We start from the raw sequence: 21,982 nt of genomic DNA on the forward strand, positions 1-21,982 counted from the left end.
ATGTACTTCATCATCTTTGCATTCAGGCGCTTTTGTGCAACAGATTATCATCAGCTTCATTAGTCTCCCATTATCGCTGGACACAATGTAGTAATGAATATGTCAATACTGTTTAGCTTGATGGTGCTTCTATTATGGAAAATTGAAGTCATATTCTGTCATCCTCGTTAAACTCTCTGTGTCAGGATCTGTAGGAAAATGCTTCTTCTGACATGGTTAGGTACCACTTTTTGCCTGATGCCTGATGTGATTTCGAACTTCAAGTGCCCAGGGTCCCTGCCAACCAGGTTCACAGTGCCCGATCTCTCCCAAAACTGTACCACAATTGGCATAACCTCAGCCACGCTTGTAAGTCCCTAGTAAATGGTACCCCTGGCACTTAGGGCATGGGTACTGAAGAGGGTTCACTGTGGCTACAGCACAAATTGTGCAATCCAAGAGACCCCTCACCAAGACCATGCAAACTGCCACGGCAGGCTGCTTGTCTTGGCTCAGAGAAAACTGAAGGGTCGACATGCCACTCAGCCCTGTCTGCCATGCCCTCATACAATAGATGAGATATAGGTCAGTTGCCCCCACTGCAGGCTTACAGCCCTAAGGCAGGGTGCACTATATTTCACACGTGGACATATGTGCATGGACAGATATGACCCTGCAATAGATGAGCCATTATTGGATATTGTAAGTGCACAGGGAAGCCATAGAGATTACATGGGCTGAATACTTGTCATTAGGAGTTTCTCATCTCCATGATGGCTTCACTGTACCCTAAGTTGCGTGATGCCTAACATCTTGTCTTAATAAATCATCACTGATGCCTGGGATGGATTTAGTAATAGATGCACATAAGAGACCCTTTAGAGGCTCCCCTGAAAACCTACCAAGCACGGGTGTGGCATCTGGCTAGTCATAGCTAGCCCGCCACCACCAGACATGTTTCTGACCTCATCCGGTGAGAGGCCATACTCTCAGAGGCCAGAATCAAAGCCTGCTCGGGGCAGGGGTGCTTCACATCTTCTCCAGGCTGGAATGGTCTTCCAGAGCAGGAAGCTTCAAAGGCAATGCCACCTTTGAAGTGCAGCCCAGGCTTACACAGATAGTGGGGGATTCCAACTCCCTGGGCTGTCCTGCTCCACATTTGGCAGGAGGATAGGTGGGATAATTAGTTAGATGAGGAGGAGTGTCCATATTTAGCCCGAACCACCCCTAAGGCATGAAAAGCGATGTGAACCACTCTTCTGAATATCTACCATCTTGGGATGGTGGGAAAACATCCTATCAGGGCTTGGGTAGTGACCCTTGCTACAGGAAGGAGTCATGTAGAGGGTGAAGACACCCTAAAGGTAGGTAGCCCATTGGCTACTATCTGTATCCCCCTTTAATGCCCCTAAATGAAGTATTTAGGTGGCATCCCTGGACCTTGAACCTTAGATTCAAAGGACAAGAAGACATTTACAAAGCAGATCTGCTGCCCAAGAACTGAAGCCCTGCTGTAAAGAAAATTGGCACCATACCCTGCCGGCTGCCTCAATACTTGACAATCATGGATGTGCAAACTCGTCCTGAACCTGTGAAGAATCCAAGAACCCCGAAGCTCCTCCAGCCTTCATGAAATCACCAAGAACCTCCTTTGGTGTGAAGGTATCTCTCCCCCGTGCACACCGCAGTCACAGATCCAGCTTAGTCTGGTTTGTTGACTTGCTGTTTCCCAGTGACTCTGAAGCAGCAAATAAACCAGAAGAGGTAAATCAGCTCCGGAGGGTCAGACCTGTCTCCCCACCAAGTTTGGAGGACCTACTGGAGCAGCACCGTACTAATACCCGAGGCACCGGACCCCCTTCACCAAATAGCAAGACGAAGAGTTTGTGCCGGACTCCAACAGTCACAGAAGCAAGCGCCCATCGAATTATGTTAAAACACCAGAGATCTACATTGTGAGTGGCCCAGCTGTCATGAAATCGCCTCTTCAAGTTTCCTGCTCCTGACCGCAAGGACATCTCAATGCCCAGCTGATCTAACTGCTCTGCCCCTTCCCCACCAGACTTGATATTGACGACCCAGCTATGCTCATGTGGTCCTGAGACCCTTAAAACCCTCTTCTTCGAGTGAGACCCACTGGGCTTCCTTTTAAGACCTCCTGGCAGTGTCTTTCCAAGTGACCTCCTTCGTCGTAAAACACTAGCTCCCATCACCCTCAGCACCCTGCCCTTGGTTGAATCCGGGACAATCCCGATCTTCTGGTGCTGAAACTATGGACCTGGTCTGCTAGCTACCTAAAATGAGAAGGCGAACTTTGTGAAAGCATTTTCTGATTTGCATGCATTTTGTCTGCTTTTCCCCATTGACTACAATGGTGCGTAATTGGGCACAATAATGATATACTTGAGAACTCTCTGTTTCTATGTGCTCCAGCAACCTTGAATAGCAGCTGAACTCTCAGTTGGCTCTTTGTGCTTTTTGGTGCTTTTTTCACTGCAAAATTTTAAATTGCGTATCTCCTGTTCTACTGATTGGATGTTTGTCATTTTGGTCTTGTTTTATTTATCAAAAATGACTCTATTTTTCTAAATCGGTATGGGATTTCCGCTGTGTTTTTCATTTGATTGCTCTTTGAAGTACTGCATAAATACTTTTCACATTGCCTCTGAGTTAATCCTGATTGTTCTATGCCACCTACCAGAGAGTTCAGCACAGGTTAATTTAGGGTTTCCTTGTGCCTCACCCTGACAAGGATTGTGGTTCCTGCTCGAGTAGTGTTTCTCCCCTCAACCATTAACCCAATTTCTCACATACATCTTAGCAGAAAACTTTCCTGCTTGGGGTGCCTATTGGAAAGCACCATTTCCCCCCCAATTTAGGGTATGGACTAGTTTGGCTATTATTTTGCAGGTGTCCAGATAAGAAGAATGGTGCTTGAAGAAGACATCTACCTATCTGCACAATAATGTTATATTGATACTCCTAAAAAAGGTATTCAGTGTTAGGGCACAAGATATTTCTAGTAGATTTTTCATGTTGAAAAGTGTCTTTATATCACAAGGTAGAGAAAGCCCCTTTTCTCTACAAGTTGAGATTTTTATTTTCTGGATAATGCCAGTCTATTTATAGGTGAAATACAAAATGACTCCGGTTAGACTAGCTGGCTCAAGTCAGTGCTAAATTGCATTCAAGAAACCTCAAGAAAAGGTGTTTTCCCCTTCACTCTCAATAGAATATTAATGGATTCTGAATGAGCTATTTATGAGTCCTAGTTTGGTGCTCACTGCTCTAATACAGCTATTTCATTAATCATTCCGAGCCAGCAGATAATTGCCTTTTTAAACTGCTTTACTATAAAAGCATTTACCACCCTTCTGAAAGTGCTTCAAGTTAGCGAGTGTGTGTGTGTGTGTGTGTGTGTGCCCACAGTTTTGCTATTGAATGCATATTGTGTCAGGCATAAAGTCCTAAAATCTTGATTTGTGTTAAAGGAATAGTAGCACATATCCAACACCTGAATCCCATTTATTAGAAATTAGCACAGCATTAGTAAAAGTGCATATTAAAAAAAATGCTGAAAATTATCAAGAGATGACATGAGAAGGCAATTAAAATAGAAGATGTGTGGCAGAAAAGACAAGGGTCACTTTTAAGATTTTTTGAATTATTTTAAACTGGCATGAATTTTACCTTTCATATGTTGCAATGGCCTAGTCAGTTGAAGGATGATCGTGCAAAGATTGTATCATATGTCATTTCCTTTAAGGCCCAAGATTAACTACCAGACATAGTTGATTACGAGGTAGTATATTTCTTGTTACTTGTTCTAAAGGCCATTTGTAGCCAGAGGGGCACTAGCTTTGTGGAAGGGGGAGATAGTCCCAAAATGAGTTTGGTGAAGCTGTAAAGGAGGGTGCTGCTCATTTCATTAACCACACAACTGACTGGCCCCAAGCTTCTTTCAGGAGCAGAAACGTTCTGTCACGTTGGATCTGCCCAGAATAGTCGACTATGGACAGTTTACAGTGAGGATGTGGTGCAAACGTGAAAAGGGGTGCCCCTTGCAAGGTTTTGCTTAATGATTAGGAACTATCCAGGAGTCACCCTTTACTCTCTGGCTAGTGAAACGTACAAATGAGGCACCTAAACCACATCTCAACAGAACATTCTCTGGACTTCTGGAAGAACAGAAGAGGAAAGACCTGCTATATGAGCTGAAGCGATGGAGCTTGTACTCTGGACTAAAAAAGTGGACTACCAGGGTCAGTTGGCTGACTTGTGTGGCTACAGGGACACAACATCTGAGAGAGTCATTTTTCCTGAAGTGACCAGTTGACCAATAGCAGCTCATGATGATGGCACCCTGCTGGTTTCCTGTACTGGAGTGAGCCCGAAATGCTGCCTATCACAGCCTAGGGGTCTTATAGATTACCAAGAGGAAGTTTTCTGGATACTCCCAAAAGTTGGAATTTAGGAAACGTTTAAACTTCCAAAGCCTAAAGAGCGTCAGCCAGGACTCGCAGCAAAAGTGTCCACTTTCGATGTCTTCTCTGTGCCATAGCTACCATGGGGTGAGCCCAGGCTTACATTTTTGAAACTCTAATTTGCCATATCAGGTTTGTGGCTACATTCTTTGTGGTGGACTCCCATCCACCCCTATTAATAATAATCTTGCTTACCTTTGTGTTTAGCTGTGAGATTCAGAAATAGGGTTTGGCAATACCACACAGCAAAAAACAAAAATTATGATATTAGATTGGCATAAAGTTTTTGATTGGGTTATTTTTTATTTTTTATTTTCCTAAAATCTTAACTTTTAGGAAACATGGAGGGGGCTCTGTCTACCATGGAGAGCCTTAGAATGACAGAGCTAAAGAGCATGTTCGAGCAGTGATGGCTGAAGTTGGGCGTGGGATTTTGAGAAGGAGGATTTCCACAAAACATCAGGCAAGAAGTCCCTTAAGTACAAAACATCTCAGAGGAGAATGAAAAGATTGAGGAAACCCAGGCAGAGGAGAAGGCAGGGGAAAGCATGTCTTTTATTGAACTCTCTATCTCACCCTCCAGGGCTGGGAGGGAACAGCCTAAACTCTTTTGAGCTGTCCAGGTGGAGATAAAGCGACAAGCAGTCAGAGAGGGAACGTCAGGCCAAAGTGGTAGTTATAGTACTGTGCCCTGAAGGAAAAGAAGCAGGCACTGGAATAAAATTAATTAGACTTAAAATAAAAGAAGGCTATATTAGGACTTGTGGAGGCCAATGGAGAGGGTAGCAGCAGAGGTGAGGTATTTATGGAGTGGGTGGGTAACGCACCCTTCACTTGCTTAAAGGTCTGGTGCCTAAATTCATGGAGGGGGATGAAATTAATAAATGTTTCACATCCTATGGAGAGGGCATTGAAGATGAATAGGGTAGATGTGATGAAGTGGAATATTAGTTGGAGTGGATGGACGTCCACTATAAGAAATAACATCACTGTTCTTGTTAGGCCCAGTAGTGTTCTCAAGAAAGTGCTAGAGGGGAGGAGGAGCTTGGCGGGCATCCGAGATGGCCGCTTGAGCACAGCGCTCTCCGGACCCTCGCCGCTCCCGACATTTTATCCTGGCTGAATCCTGATTTCTTGCAAGAATTCGTGTAGGGGACGCTTGGCTGATTACCCTGGCACTTTTCAGGAATCGATTTGGATCTCGTATTCCTGAGTTATGGTGCTCTGAACTTTTGGGCTCCGCCCTTGAGGTGCGCCCGGGACGGGGTGCGGTACTGTAGCCGTCCTGCAATTGAACAACAACGGCAGGAGATCTGGCCTTGTGGGTCCCCCCTTCCTAGGTTTCGGTTTCGATTCTGTTCCGACTTGGGCCACGGCTGTGGATGTCGTGTTGCGACTGAGACTTGGAGGCGGATCGGCTGTTGGGCTTTCATGTGACCTATTTGCTGGTTTGGCGACCTCCACCCGAGTTGTGCCCCCTTCTTATGTACTTTTGATCCTGTACTTTGGGTGTCGGGCCCGTCGAACCTGGTGGCTCGTCCTGTGACGCATCTTCAAAATGGCGGGCAGAGGGGACAGAGAGACGCGCAAGACGAAAACACCTCTGCGCGGAGCTCCAGTTCAATCGAATGTCATGGACCGTTATACCCATTCTAAGGGGTCCCCCGGAGCTGCCCTGCCTGGTTCTAGTATTGCGTCCGAACGAATTTTGGAAGAATCGGCGGAGCCCTCCTTACAGGATATCATGGGCGCCATCTCGGGTGTGAGAGAATCCATCGGCCTACAGTACGAGGCCTTGGCCCACAAACTTGACACCGTGGCTATTGAGGTGAATCTGATTCGTGCTGATCTCGGCAAGACGAATGAGAGGGTACAATCACTGGATATTAAATCCTCTAGCCTTACGAATGACGTCTCGGAGCTCCAAACTGAGATTGGAAATCTCCGTCGGGGGAATGACTTCATGACCCGTCGCCTGGAGGACTTTGAAAATAGGGCGCGTCGCTGCAATGTTCGCCTGGTTGGTGTACCGGAAAACCCTGAACCCCACTCGGTGGATCTCCTGGTTGAGGATCTGGTCTTGAACCATTTGGCCCCTTCTGGTCTCACAAAATTTTTCACGGTGGAACGTGCACATCGTGTTCCAGGGGGCAAAGTCAAGCCGGGAGCTCCGCCGAGACCCATTGTAGCGAAGCTTTTTCATTATAGAGACCGGGACGCTATCCTGCAGGCCTCGCGGGTGAAGGGCCCGGTGGCCTTTGAGAACGCTACGGTGAACTTTTACCCGGACTTTTCCCAACAGGTTCAGAGACAACGTATGGAGTTTCGTGGTGCCAAGAAACGTCTCCGGGATCGGGGCCTACGTTACGCCATGCTCTTTCCCACTAGACTCCGGGTTGAATACAATGAACGTACCCTTTTCTTTGATCGGCCAGATGCTGTTAATGACTGGCTGGACTCATTGCCTGACCGTCCTCCTGAGACAGACTCCGCCGCTCACCCTGGCGGTGCCGAAGGTGGTGTGGAGATCTAACTGTTCGGCTCTTATGTCTTATTTTGAATACATTCTCAGGGGTGTTGGCCGGTGTCCCTCTACATTGCGATCATTCTGTCTTTTCGTTTGTTATTTTTGTTCTTGCTGAGGTCGGGGGGTGGATGGAACGGAGACCTTTCCTCCTCCGGGGTCTTTGTGTAGAATAGGGGTTCTTGGGCGACAGGCACACTGCAGGTTGGGGTGGCTCTTTAGCTTTTTGCAGGGGTGCAGGGTGGGGGGTGTTTCTCTTCAGTTTGGGGGAGGGGGGTTGGGAAGTTTTTTCTTTTCTGTGTGTTGTTTTCAAGGCGATTTGCTCCTGTGTTTGCTGCTGTTTCTGATGTCTAGCTCATGGACGAGGGGTCTTGGCTCGGGTGGTTGGGATGGGGGGTAGAGGGTTGAAATTTCTTTCCTGGAACGTTAATGGCCTGGGTGATCGTATTAAGCGCAGTGTGGTCTTAAAATGTATTCGACGTTTGTCACCGGACATTGTTTTCATGCAAGAAACCCATTTGATTGGTAATGTTTGTTATGCGATGAATAGATGGGGCTACCGCCTTGTGGCGCACTCAGGGTTTACCTCCGGATCTAGGGGTGTGGGTATTCTTGTTCGAACCTCCCTCCCCTTGGCTATTGATGAGGTGATTCATGATGACCGTGGGAGATATACTGTCCTGGTGGGTAGATATGAAGGCCGCACCCTATCTCTCTTCAATGTTTATGTTCCCCCGGGTTTGCAGGCCTCTACTTTTACTGACTTGGGCCGTGTTCTGTTGGATCTCCCTGATAGCACTCTCTTTCTTGCCGGTGATTTTAATTCGGTGCTTTCCGGCCTTCACGATCGCCATCCCCCTAGAGATACCCCGCAGGCTCAGCAGTGGTTGGGTGGGTTTTTGGATACCTTTGGCCTTGTGGACTGCTGGCGACTGTTGCATCCTACTCAACTCCAATACACCTTCCATTCTGGGGCCCATGGCAGTCTGTCCCGGCTGGATTATTTCCTGATGCCCGCAGCCCAATCATCGGCGGTTCGTGAGATTTTACACTTGCCGAGGGGTATTTCTGATCACTCGCCGCTCTGGCTTCGTTTTGAGGTTGGGGTAGAGGCGGCGGGCCGAGTGGCTCCCATTAACCCTTGGTATCTTTCCTCCCCTGAGACTCGTACCCTCTTGCTCAAGTCCATGGATTCATATTTCCTGGAAAATGAGGGGTCGGTCTCTTCGGCTGTGTCCCTGTGGGAGGCTTTTAAAACCGTGATTCGTGGACAGGCCCTTTCCTTGATTGTTGAAGCTAAGAGGGCAGGGAGGAAGGAGGTGGTGGAACTTGAGGGGGAGATCTCTGCTTTGGAGGACGAGTTGGAATCTGGTGTCACGCCTGACAAACTCCATGCCCTGGGTCTCAAACAGTTTGCGTATAAATCTCTGGTCACTGACGCTGCAAAGGTGATGTTTCGTGCGCAGCAGGGCAGATTGTATGATGTGGGTGACAAAGCGGGAAAACTCCTAGCGTGGTTGGACAAGAAAGAAAGGGTTAATCGTGTGGTGCCCGTGATTCAGTCTGCGAGTGGTGAGAAAGTGATAGATCCGACCGCCATTGTTGATCGTTTTGCGGAATATTTCCGTGTGGTATATGCTCCCGTGTCTGTGAGGGATGTTGACGACTCCCGCCTTCTTCTGCGTGATATCGCTTTGCCCTGTGTCACCGACTTGGACCGTATTGCTTTGGACTCCCCTTTTACGAATGATGAGATAGCCAATGCAGTTCGATCGCTCCGTTCGGGCAAAGCACTGGGCCCGAACGGTTTGCCTATTGAGTTGTACAAATTATGCCCCGATAAGGTGGCGCCGTATCTCCGCGCCATGTTTCTAGAATCTCGTGAGCGGAACATGCTTCCCTATGATCAGCGTCTGGCGACAATCGTCGTCATTCCCAAAGAGGGTAAACCACGTGACCTCTGTTCCTCGTATAGGCCCATATCCCTATTAAACGTTGAACCTAAGGTGTTGGCTAAACTTTTGGCGACCCGTCTCCTTTCGGTTCTTGGAGAGTTGGTCCATCCGGATCAGTCTGGCTTTATCCCGCATCGCAACACTGCTCTGAATTTACGTCGCCTTCACGGCGCGCTGGCGAGGGCGGGGCTTTTGACTGAACCGGCCATTTTGGCGTCCCTAGATGCCTCCATGGCCTTTGATACTGTGGAGTGGCCCTATTTATGGGCGACACTTGAGAAATTCGGATTCGGGTGCGAGTTTATTAGCTGGATTAGGCTGTTGTACGCGGAACCTCTGGCGCAAGTTGTAGTGAACGGTAGAGTGTCGGCCCCCTTTTCCTTGGGCAGGGGTACCCGTCAGGGCTGCCCCTTGTCCCCTCTGTTGTTCGCGCTCGCTCTTGAACCGTTGGCGGCCTGGCTCCGTTGGGAACCGTCCCTTAAAGGTATTCGTTGGGCCCCGGACTTCGAAGACCGCGTCTCGCTTTATGCGGACGACATCCTCTTGTATCTTACTTCCCCTCGCAAGTCTCTATCTGTTTTATTTGACGTTCTTGCGTCCTTTGGCGCTAACTCAGGCCTCGTCATCAACTGGTCTAAATCCTGTGTATACGTTTTGTCTGGTATCTTGCCTCCGTTGCCGAGTAGACTTCCTCTTCAGGTGGTCCGGGATGGTTTCAAATACTTGGGGGTGTTCGTTACCTTGGATCCGTCCCTTCGTTTTGATCGTAATCTCCTTCCCCCGTTGCTTAGGCTCCGTTTGGACGTTGCCCGCTGGCGCAAACTTCCCCTGTCTCCACTGGGTCGGGCGGCCCTGTTTAAGATGATGTCACTACCGCGGTTTCTCTACGCTCTCCAGAATTATTATGATCCTATCCCCAAGACCTATTTTCGGGAGATTGAGAGCCTTCAGAGGCAACTTATTTGGGATGGGCGACCGCGCATTGCTCTCGCTAAACTTTCCATCCCGTGGTACGATGGGGGCATGGCGCTCCCCGACATTAAGAGATACTACTGGGCTTCCCATCTGTCCGCTATTAATCACGCTATGTTCTCTCCGGGTCGTAATCCGGCGTTTGAGATGGATAAACTTCAGCTTCCGGGAGGTGACTTTAATAGAGTGCTCTATTCTCGCTCCGCTGGGCGCCATCTTGTGGGACCTACTTTGACTGCTTTGACTGTGTGGCGTGCTGCGAATGTGAGCCTGGGCTGGGAGGATCGCTTGACGTTGGCGACGCCGCTTTATGCTTCAGAACGTCTGGGCGGTCTTTGGTCTTCCAAGGGTTTCGACCGTTGGGACTTGATTGGGATCTCTAAAGTGGGGGATGTATATTCGAAGGGTTCGGTGCGCCCGTTTCAGGCCCTCCAGGCTGACTACGGCCTGAGTAGTCGGGAATTCTTTCGTTATTTACAGATCAGGCACGCTTTGGTTTCGGTGTTTGCTCCTGGTGAGATTCCGCCTGACTCTTCCCCACTTGAAGACCGTATCCTTGACGAACATCTTCCTGATAGCACTATCTCCCTGATTTATAAAAAGTTGATTAACAATCGGACTGACTTATTGGCCCGGCTTCGGGAACAGTGGATGGGAGATGGGTTGGAACTTGATGATGAGGATTGGCAATCGGCCCTCTCCTCTCCGAAGGAGGTGGCTATACCGGCTCGACTCCGTTTGGTCCAATTGAAGATCCTTCATCGGGTGTACGTGACGGGACCGCGACTGATGGTGATGGGCTTTTCCTCCGATGGACTGTGTAAGCGTGGATGTGGTTTGCGTGCCACTTTCCTGCATATTCTTTGGGAGTGCCCGATGGTGGCTGCTTATTGGGTGGCCGTGCTTGATCTGATGACTGTGGTGACGGGGATACCCCTGCGACCGGAACCTCGTCGCTGTCTTTTGAATGTTTGGGAGCCCACGGACTATTCGGTGGCACAGACTAGATGGGCCACCCTGGGCTATATGATCGCGAAGCGAGATATTGCGCAACTCTGGGGGGCCTCCAGGCCCCCTGCCCTCTCGCAATGGGAGGATAATATGGATTGGTCCATGTTCCGTGAGAAAACTGTTTATGTGGCCAGGGGTAGACCCAGGGCATGGGTGAAGGTGTGGGGTCAATGGAACGAATACCGTGGCGACATTTGTACTCCTCCCCTTGAGGACACTGTCGAGACTACTCTATCTCCCTAGGCTGGCGTTCCCGGAATCTTCATATAGGGACTGAGCTGGTGTCACCGGCTCTTCCCCCCTTCTTCTTCCTGGTCTCTGCCCCCCTCCCCCCTCCCCCCCCCGCTCCATGCTCCTTAGTGCTTAGGATATTATTATTGCACCTCCGTTGCTGTCCCCCCCTTGCGTCCCTTGGGCTGACCTTCAGTGATACACTCTCGCCTTTTTGTATGTTTGTTCTTTCATTTATATAAAACCTGTTTTGGTCCTGTATATAATGTGGAGTATTGCATTGTTGATTGACGGTTACCTCTGCGGGCTTATGTGATATGTCTCTCCTCCTTTTTAGCGGCTGGCCCGTGTGGTTGTAGGCCCATCCTTGTACATTTCTGCTTGCTCAAATAAAGGTTTTTAAAAAAAAAAAAAAAAAAAAAAAAAAAAAAAAAGAAAGTGCTAGAGATGCAACATTTATGCCTGGCATTATCCTGTGGGTTTGAGTGACTCCTGGGCCCTCCCTGCCCAACAGGGAAATGTTCCCAGGGTTAACATTCCCCACACTTGCTGTAGTTCCTGTGTGCCCTAATTTAAACAGTCACACAGTTCCCCTCGCTACCTAATACCAAGATGGCAGAACCTTTCTTCCCCTGTGCAGAGCTCCAGTGCTTATCTTAGAGGCGTAGCCAGGGAAATGATCAACCACTCCTCTGTAGTCATTCAAAACCAGTACTGGTCCAGCTCCTCTCCCACTGGGATTGGTGCCTGGCTGACTAGAGGGACAAAGGAGGGGGAGGTCCATGAGTTATCTACATTTGCCTGTGATTGTGTTGGCCTTTTTAAAATTAATTACGTTTGTGGGTACAGCCCCGAGGGTTATTCTGTCTGAGGAGCAGAACATCTGCCGACACCCAAGGACTTTGTCTCAGCTTTCAAACCAAGCTCACACCTCCTCAAGTGGCCTATTGCTCTTCTGGGTGATAGTGGAAAGCTCATTTAAAATAGCATCTAGTGGTTTTTAGTAGGGAAAAGGTACCTTTTATAAAATATCTATTGCAAATCTACCTTTGTGAATCTGCCAGTGAATTAGGCTTGTAATAAATATTTGTAAAAGTCCAAGAATTTATTTTTTAGCTATTACCTAGATGGAGATAATATTAAAAGCACAGCTAATCCTACTACAGTGAAAATAGTTTTTGGGGGATGTATCACTGGCAAGAATGATTAACATTAAACTTATAAATGTAGTACTTTTAAATACTATACATCCTTATGGGCATATAGGTGTACTTAGGGGTGACCTTTTATTATTTAAAAGTAGGGTTTAGGCCTGTCAAAAGGGTTAGTATGGAATATTGATTATGCAATCTGCACAGCCAGGCTACGACTGTCATATGTTGTGCTGTCACTTGAGTGGAACGAGCGGGTGCTGCAGTCCACTGGTGTCATTTAACTTAAGGCCCTGGGTAAGCTTTTTACCATATACTAGGAGCTGAGAAATCAATGTATCAAAGCACTCATTCTACAGTCAACGTGTAGTCTTTCCACCATGTAAGATACTGTACAGTAACCACAATAAAAAACAGGCGCCAAATGTATCAATGAAGCTTGTATTTGAGAAACAGCTGACACGTGTTTCTTTACACAAGTGACTTCTTCAAGGCTAATGTATCGGTTAAGAAGCCATAATCCCGTAGAACAACAAGTGTGAATCAAAATGTATCAATAAAATTAAAGCCAGAGTAAGGTTGAACATCCAAGTGTCACCCCAGATATCCAGTTAGTCCAAAATGCAGAGGGCCAAGTCTCAAATGGTCAAGAACATGATAGATCCTGTCCAACGGTATCCTTAATTGTAGTAGAGCCTCTCACTATCGATCCTCTGAAGCTCCAACAGTGAAGTCCCAGATGATCTGTTAGCCAATGCGAGCAGTTTCCAATGTGGTCTATCAACCTTCAGGTACAGTTTCCTCGGGAATCAGAGTATACATCATTTTTGTCATGGGTTGCTATTGGGTAGTACAGTCGAGGAGATCCACGATATGCCCCCAATGTCCTACGCACCGTGTCTACGTACTGGTCTTAACATACAGGGACGTACTAGAAGAGGAGTGTTCAGTTTCATACACCTACATGAAGGATGAACTAGTTCAGAAGTTTGGTCTCACAAACAGAAGTATACCACAAGAAGTTCAGACACACAAAAAAGGGGACATACTTTGATTTTGTATATATACCATTTAAAGCACTGGAAATAATTGTCAAGGGCTATACAGTGAACACTTATGATGAGATGTGCAATTTGATTGCACATGAGCACATCTTGAGTAGTTGTTATTGCACCAGCATCTAGTGGATTCTAAGGTCCCGAACACCAGATGGCTTGTAAGGCAGCTGATTTGTGAGTATGCACTAATTTGTCTAAAAAGCTCCACATGGGATGATCCCCAAAAATGGGGGGCAAAACCTCCTCAGGGAAAGGATGGGAGCAATAAGAATTACAAGGAATTCTCTCAAGGGCCCCTAAAGTCTGAGGAAGAAGGGGAGTCCCTTAACACTACTATAATGAAATGGGGTGACTATAAGGGGAAAATGTCCTTTGACCTTTCAAAAGCCAGGTGGGCTTGGGAACAGTGTAAGGTTTCTGTAAATTTTTACTAAATCTCTGTATAGTGTACACATTTCTGTTGCAGTTAAATTAGCAGTGTTAGGATGTGATGTGTACGCAGCTATGACCTGTCATGTTGCAACTTCTTTCCTGAGCAGATCAAGTCTCACGTTTTCTGTAGTGTGGGGAGGGCGCCTTTAAAGCAATTTATATGTTCTTGGTAAGAGGGAGAAATGCAAATATCTAAGTATTGAGCACATTCCTCTGGTGTTTCATCTTCATTGTGGGTATGAAACATTTGTGTGACTGCATCTGCAGCTAGGAATTTAACTCAGGAATAGAATACCTCTGTTCTGAATGCTTCATGTGCATCAACCACAAAGGTAGCATCTCCACCTGTTGCCGGGAGATGATATTGAAATAATTTTAGAGTAACCGCATGTCTGCAGTTTTCTGCTATGTTTCATTCCCCTTCACCTTCTTCAATGTTTACTCAGTTTATGGACATTGTTTTGAAGAAAAAGGAGATTAGTAGATGAATTTATGGAGATAGGGTGAGCGCTTTGTGGGAAGTTTATCCTACAACCTTGAATAACCTACAGCCAATACATGGGGTATACCTACTCAGGTGAGCCAGATTTCCTTACCACCGCAGATGTCTCCGGTTTGGGGGTGAGTAGGTGTATCTGTGAAAACACAACTGAACTACTCAGGTAAATCATTAAATAAGAAGCCAACCAACATTAATGGGGCCATGTTGTTGTTCCCACTAATCTGTAGGATCTGCATGTTTGTTGGACAACATAAACTTTGGGCGAGGTGCCTGGACTGATTCCAAGCACCCTTGCACGATATGTTGGCCTAGAGACCAGCTACCTTACAGTGCCACAACCAAACCCCCTAACCCTAACAGGGAGCAAGTGGCTTTTGGCAACCACTGAACATGAGAACCCTGGCCCCTCAGAGATCGTGGTAACAGATCAGAACCCTCTAGCTAAATCGCTCGTGCTTATTTGTTCTCAGAGAAATATATAGGAGAATACACACTGGGAATGTTTCAATAGGTTTACTGAACCAACGTTATTCTTGTATAAAATACATGTGCTGCAATAATCAGTAGACAGAAGCAGATGAAAGTTATTATAAGCACCAAAAGAGTATATAGCAGATACAATTACACTGTGATGCTAAGACAGTGTATATATGCAGGCATATAATACAAGGTAGTAATCTGACTTACTCCTGCTATGCAATCCCTACACTGTGTATGTCTAGAGTGTATGTAGATGTAAAGCCAAGAATCCCCCCACTAGATGAGCCAACCCCATTACCTTGCAGGAGAGAATGTAGGAGGCCGTCTTGGTCACAAACTGGACACCCCTCATGGAGATGTCAAACCGCTGCGTGGGTCCCGTGCTCTCCATTCCACTTGAGTCAAGCTATCCTGGCTGAAGAGGAGTGAAACCCCAAAACCGGACCTAGAATGCTTGTTTCCAGTCCAGGGAGTACCTGGCCTGGCAGTTCGGCCTGGACTGTTCCCTTTGGGCACAGGGTCAAGACTGATTTGCATATGGCTGGGTTCAAACTGGAATGGCATGGTGAGCAAGAAAAATGATTGATTTAGGCCCATATCTTTGTACTGGAGTGAATGTATGACATTCTTCTGCATTCTGTCCATCAATTGTTGTTTTTGCATTTGTCACCCCGAGTGGGACGGGTATGCCCAGACGTGGGTACCGTGCTCTCCATGCCACTGGAGTCAAGCTATCCTGGCTCAAGAGGAGTGAAACCCTGAAACTGTCAGTTTGGGGCTGGACTGTTCCCATTAGGCACAGGGTCAAGACTGATTTGCATATTACTGGGTTCAAACTGGAATGGCATGATGAGCAAAAAAAACAATTGATTTAGGCCCAGATCTCTGTACTGGGAGTGAATATATGACATTGTTGTGCATACTGTCCATCAATTGTTTTTGTTTGGTGAAGTCTCAGCATTCAGGGACCCTTGGTGTCAGCTGAAGTGTCTCCTCTAGTAATCCTCTGAGATGCTTATTGTTCATAATAAAAAGCATCCTAATGATATACGTATAGATTAGAAATGGTTTGGATATGTACATAGTCCTGTCATCCATGGCTAAAGATGGAACGACATGTGTACATCGTGCATAAAGGCCTTGTACTTGGTGTTTGAGATATCATGGTAATGTTGTGCGAAGCCAGATGTGTAAACAGAACTAGTTTCAGAGACTCTAATCCAACATTGTCACACACACAAATATGTGCAAAAGGCCACACCAGTAATGTTATTGTGCAAAAAGAGAACAATGTAAGAAAATGTGCAGCTTCACTGGGTACATACCAATGTGACACTTATGCTGAAAGAAACAATAACAAGTGGGATAATAGAAACAGAATACAAATACATCTGTAAATATTATAGGAACAACTGAATATATTATGTTTCTATTAAAATTATAAGTCAAATGGTCTTTAATGGTTAAATTAAAGTATCCGGTGTTTGAATTACATAAAGAAAAACTGAAATTACGGAGCATCAACTGGTTTAGAGAGGGCATAAAATATGGACAATGTAAAAACAGCCATATGAAGGATAGTAAAGAAAAAAAAATCAAATCTCACATAAAAAAAAATTGACGGGCATGGAATTATTTGGTTATGAATTATATAAATGTTAATGGTGAAAGCATTCTTCATAGTTTCACAGCACTTGATAACCTTTTCATATATTGTTCAATGGCTATTACAGTGCACAGTACAAGAGTATGCAATTGCCTTCTATTTAATTGACAAGACTATTAAAATTATTTTTGAAGGAGGATGGCTGCAGCGGGACACCCTTTTGCGCCCTCAGATGTGTCCATTTGCAGGGGAAATATGAGTTAATTATGATAAATGGTTTGATAAGCTGATAAAAAGAATAGAAGTATTGAAATGTGCATAATAAGTAAATATCGTGGGACACGTAGGAGCTACAACTAGAAACTGTAATTTATCAAACACAAATATTTTCCTAATTTTCATATGGAAAAAGCGCTGCCAAGGTAAAAATTCTGGAACAAAAACGGCATACTTTATGAATGTGCCATGAATGATAAGAATGTAATGCCTTTGCACTATTTTAATTGCTTAATGTGTGTCTATCAATGTATACTTGTTATTCCTCTATATCAGCTCTTTTTGTATTGTGAACATTCACACTTTTTGAACGTATTATTTTGTTTCTTTTGTGTTGTACTTAACACCCCTTGTGTGTGGTTGGTGATATAGAAAACATCTAGGGGTATATTTATGAGAGTGTTGCACCATGCTTGCACAACACAACATAGTGCATGGGTGGAAAACCTCTAAGTCTTATTTTTTAAGCCACTTGAATGGCTTAAAAAATAAAGAGTAATGCACTGTAGCATAAAATGTTGTGTTGCATTCCTATGTGCAAGGGGGGTGCTCCCTGGGCGTTTTGGTGGGTGTTACCGTGCAACTCCCATGGTATTCCATGCATTCCCAGATTTACCAAGCCTGGTTAACTTGGGAATGCACCAAAAAGATACACCTCTCCAGGGAAGGTGTCACGAGAATATATGTGTTTATTTCTCCTCGTATTTTTCTCTTTCTATGTGTTCTGTATTCTGCAGCATACATAGAAAGAGGAAAAAGCCTCTCAGGATTATTTTGTGCAGGAAGTAGCCCCTTCCCACACAAAAAAATCCTTCCTACAACAAAGGCACCCTTGCACTATTGTAAGGGGGCCTGCATTGGCACTCGGCTGCCAAACTGCACCAGAGCAAGGGATATGCCGTATTCAATAAATAATGCACATTCCTGCTCTTTCCCTGTGATGCAGGGCAGAGTAGCAAGGTGACTTGCTGCGCTGCCCTGTGCCCCTAATGTATCAAATTTGGTCTCTAATAAATAAGTAAAATAATTAAATATTGTTGTCATAATTTAATGAGCTAATAAAAGCATCACTGCTACTCTTATTGTAGTAAACATGTTTAGTTTATGTCAAATTTATGAAATCTTATGTGTTTGCTTCACGGGAACAAATAAGGATAATAATTTATAGTGGTAAAAGATTGCAAGGAAATGCCCTTTTTGCTAGGTGATGCCCCACTTTTCTGGATTTTGTTGCAGGTATATGGGCTTAACACTGGGGTGCTATCGTCCAGCTCCCTACGTATGTCCGCTGATCCTAAAAACATGTACAATTTGCTAATCCCTGATTGGCATATTTAACTTAGCTAGAGGCCCCTAGTATATGATACTCAGGGCAAGCAAGGTAAATATCACTTGTGGACTGCAGCACCCATTGTTCCACCACTAGAATGACAAAACAAAACATGTCTTCAGGCCTGCTCCTGCAACCCAAGTGTCCAAACTTGACCTGGCAAAATAAACCTTTTGCCAGGCCTGCACCTTCCTTTCCATTACTTATACATCACTCCCTAAGGTAGACCTTAAATGCCCATAGGGCGGGGTGCATGGAACTTAAAAAGCAGGACAAGTATACTTATGTTTTACCTGTCCTGCCAGTGAAAAATCTCCAAAGTCCTTTTTCACTGCAGCAAGGCTGTCTCTCTCATAGAAAAACACTGGGATACATTATAACTTCTTATTATGCATATCAAGGACTTGAATTAATTTGTTCCAGAACTAGTATACAGGGGGAGTTCCTTGTTTCCCTACACACACATCAGTGGTGAGCTCAGACTTCTAACCAAGGGAAGAACAATTCTGGAGTGTTGGATTTTTGGCAGGGGGCTGTGGGATATTTATTTACCAAACCCACAGGGAAATATGTCAAAGTGAATAGGATAGCTCTAGGGAATGTTTTCCCCATTGGCAGGGAGTTTACCCCACCCACAAGCTACTGTGAATTACCTGAGGAATGTGGCACCCCTGGGCAAGATTTCAGAATACTGCTGGACATGAGGAAGACGGAAGAAAGACTTCACCTGCTGAACCCTTTTGAATTCAGAAAAAGAACTTCACCTACTGTAACCTGGGGAGGGAAACCCCAAGGGCTGGACTTGCTCCCACTTGGACAGAAGATTAGACTCAAAGGGCTAGTTGGCTAGTGAACCATTAAGCTTCAGCCAAACAAAAGCTGCAAGAAGCCCACCTTCCTGAACAGCCCCGCTGACCAGTTACAACTGTACTTTCCCTGAACCATGTTGGTGACTCCCCTGGGGTAAGTTTTCACCCCCCCCCCAAGTGGTGTTCTTAAGCCTGTGTGGCCCTTAGATTAGTGTCAGAGTGTTCCCATCAAGCCTAACCCTAAATTCTGGGATTTAGGTACGCTTTTCAAGGATTTTGCCAAAAGAACCGGAGGCTACTGTCGAACTGCTGCCAACATTGCACTGCCAGTTGGACTCAACTTGCTGGTATATCCTGCTGAAAGGATCCGACTTCCAAAACTGTTTGAGTCTGAAGGTAGAAATCTTCAACAGGCAAAGGTGCCAAAAGGGACCGCCCATCGAGGGAATTTCGGTGGGTGTGAATTTCAAAGTTCTCCCACCAAAAGTCAACGGCTTCACCTGGACTTCGAGTGATGGCTATCCAGCCTCTTGGAACATATCTCGGCACCAGCCGGCTGCCTTGCTGAAGAATTCCGACTTCCATTCCAGAGACTAATTCTGAAGGTAACACAGGACCGAACCTGCTCCCTGTATTTGACCCACACTCTTTGGAGTTGGTCTTAAGTTTTAATTTTGAGCTAGTCTAGCATGACCAGATACTTCCCTGTTGGCACTTTGTACTTTTTGGTGATAGTAACATCTAACACTTTGGAAAATAATTATTTCTAATTGAGGAGTGATTTTTATTGTATTGTGCTTTATACTTTATAACTGTTTTGATACTGATAAATGTATTACACATTTCACCTACATTAAGCCTGTCTGTTCTGTGCTACAGCTACCAAGGATTGAGCTGAAGTTTAAATAATTGAGACCTACTGGACCTCTTAAGAAAGAGTGTCATAAATACTTAATGATGACTACCATGCACTTTAACTAATAAAGCACTTTCTCACAAAAATAATTTCAGAACTTACAATATTTTACTCAAATTGCAATCTTAATATAAAAAAGCATACTTCTTGATGTGTTCAGCCTTTGAAATCTGTTAATTTGTTGTGGTAAGTAATTGCTTTAATATTTTCAAATGTAAATAAGATTTTTGTTATAACATGTTGAGCACTGTTTACCTCTCTCTCAAGCACCTCCTTCTGTCCTTAGTCATCAAATATTTTGAGAACTAGTGAAAGAGGATTTTCGACAAAGATAAGGGGAAACCTTCTTTCATTCTGCAGGAGAAGGAGGTTCTTACCCCTCTCTTTTATCTAAGTTGGATCCATGTGTTTTATACCTCAGTTTTGTTATTGATCTGCCTGGAAAAAACACTATCAATTTGATCAGTTGTCCTCTATAAGTGTAAAGCCAGATTTTAAGTCATGATTCTGAGAATGCCACTTTTAAAAAGTAACTACACAGAAGAGGGTCTAAGGGAGAAGGGAACCCTACCAATGGCATACTGCTCCTTATTAATGTGGCAACACACATACCTATGTCTAAAAGAAAAATCTTTCAGAGGACCGTCTGCAGGAGAATGCTTTTCTTAGGACAAGAACCCTCACGCACCCTTAGGTGACATGCTTCATCATAGGGTTCCCTTCTCACCCCTGCAAGGCAAGGTACCGGGTGTGGGTTAAAACTCTCAAAAGGAGAGGAGCCAAGGGGTTTCTTCGGGGGAATGGATGAGCAAAAGATGTTAAATTTAGGTGCAGAGTGTTAAGTGCTATCTCGTCATTAATGTAAATAGGGAGGGAGTAGTTGGGGTAAAACTGTCTCGTGTCAGGTGGAAACTCAATTTTATTCTGGTTCCTCCAGTGGACAAGGTTAAAAAAACAGAATACACAGTTTGTAAAAAAATACTTCCTATAGCATCTAAATCAACATGTTTCTCCTCTTCACGGACCCCATTTGGGGTTCAGGGGCATTTATTAGGGCCCAAAATATTTAAAGTCACTATACAAACAATTCTGCGTAAGAACGATATACTGGCCACATAAGCCAGAAGATACAGAACAAATGGCCCACAGTGTCACAATCACAGTGTCCATTGCTGTATTGAGTAAAGAAACAAAAAAGTAAGAGTTTAAATGCATTCAAACATCTGACAATAGGTTGAATATCTGATGCAATGACTCGGTGAAAAAGAGTGAAACAGCCAACCACAGCTACAATCCACACTTGTGTTAAGATGGAATGGGGGTATTTATTACCCATACTCAATAATGCATTCCTCACTCTCAAGCCACAAAGGTTGCCTTTAACACAGGCCTGTTTTGCATTAAAGAATAGACATATTTGATTAGAACGAAGACTTGGTTTTAAATGATAACATCATGTAGTCTCTCTAAATTATGTATTTTGGTATTTCCGCATTCTCTGCAAGCACACTCAAGTTTTGCACCCAGACAGCTGTTGTGTTCTAGCTCATGCACGCCTGTGTGACGTAACAGGCGTGCAGCGTAAGTTGCGCGTGACCCGGTTTAATAAAGAGAGGCCCCGCACGCACGCTCGTCACTTGACGGCGGTGCGCAGAGCCACAAGCATAACCCAGTGTCCGAGTGCTTATTAATGTATGGCCACGTGCTAGGCCTGAGTCTAGACCCCAGGTGCCCCTTGGGAGTAGGCCCCAATAGCTTTGGCCCCCTAGCTATCACTGGCCCCACCCGGCAACACAACAACTGGCGACGAGGGTGGTCGTGCCCTCGCGGTGCGTGTGCGTGGCGTGCACCCTACTTCGGGGCGGCTGCGAGCCCCCAGCCTCCGCTCGTGGTGCTCGTGCCCCTTCGCCGCACACGCTGCGCGCAGTAGAGTGAAGCGCCAAGCCTCCCGCTGGTGCCACAGGTGAGCTGCTGCCGCCTCCTGCGCCTCGCTCCCGTACACAACGGCCTACGGTCTCCACAATTGTTGGCGTGTGCTGCGGCACTTACTCTGTGCTGGCCCCCTTCCCTGCCATCTGCTGGACTGCTTCCCGCGCCTACCTCTAAGTCCCGGGCAGCGCCGCACGCGAGCAGCCTGCCGGTGCAAGAATCGCGCTGCTCGGGTGAAGCGGCGCCGCGGCACGTGCAGGCCTTGACCACACCCCTCGATACCCACCAGGCGGGGCGCGGCCTGCCAGTTCCCACACATCGCGCGGACGCGCCTGCA

Source organism: Lissotriton helveticus, chromosome 3_2 (assembly GCF_964261635.1).
Source record: "Lissotriton helveticus chromosome 3_2, aLisHel1.1, whole genome shotgun sequence".
In the NCBI taxonomy this organism is placed as follows: domain Eukaryota; kingdom Metazoa; phylum Chordata; class Amphibia; order Caudata; family Salamandridae; genus Lissotriton; species Lissotriton helveticus.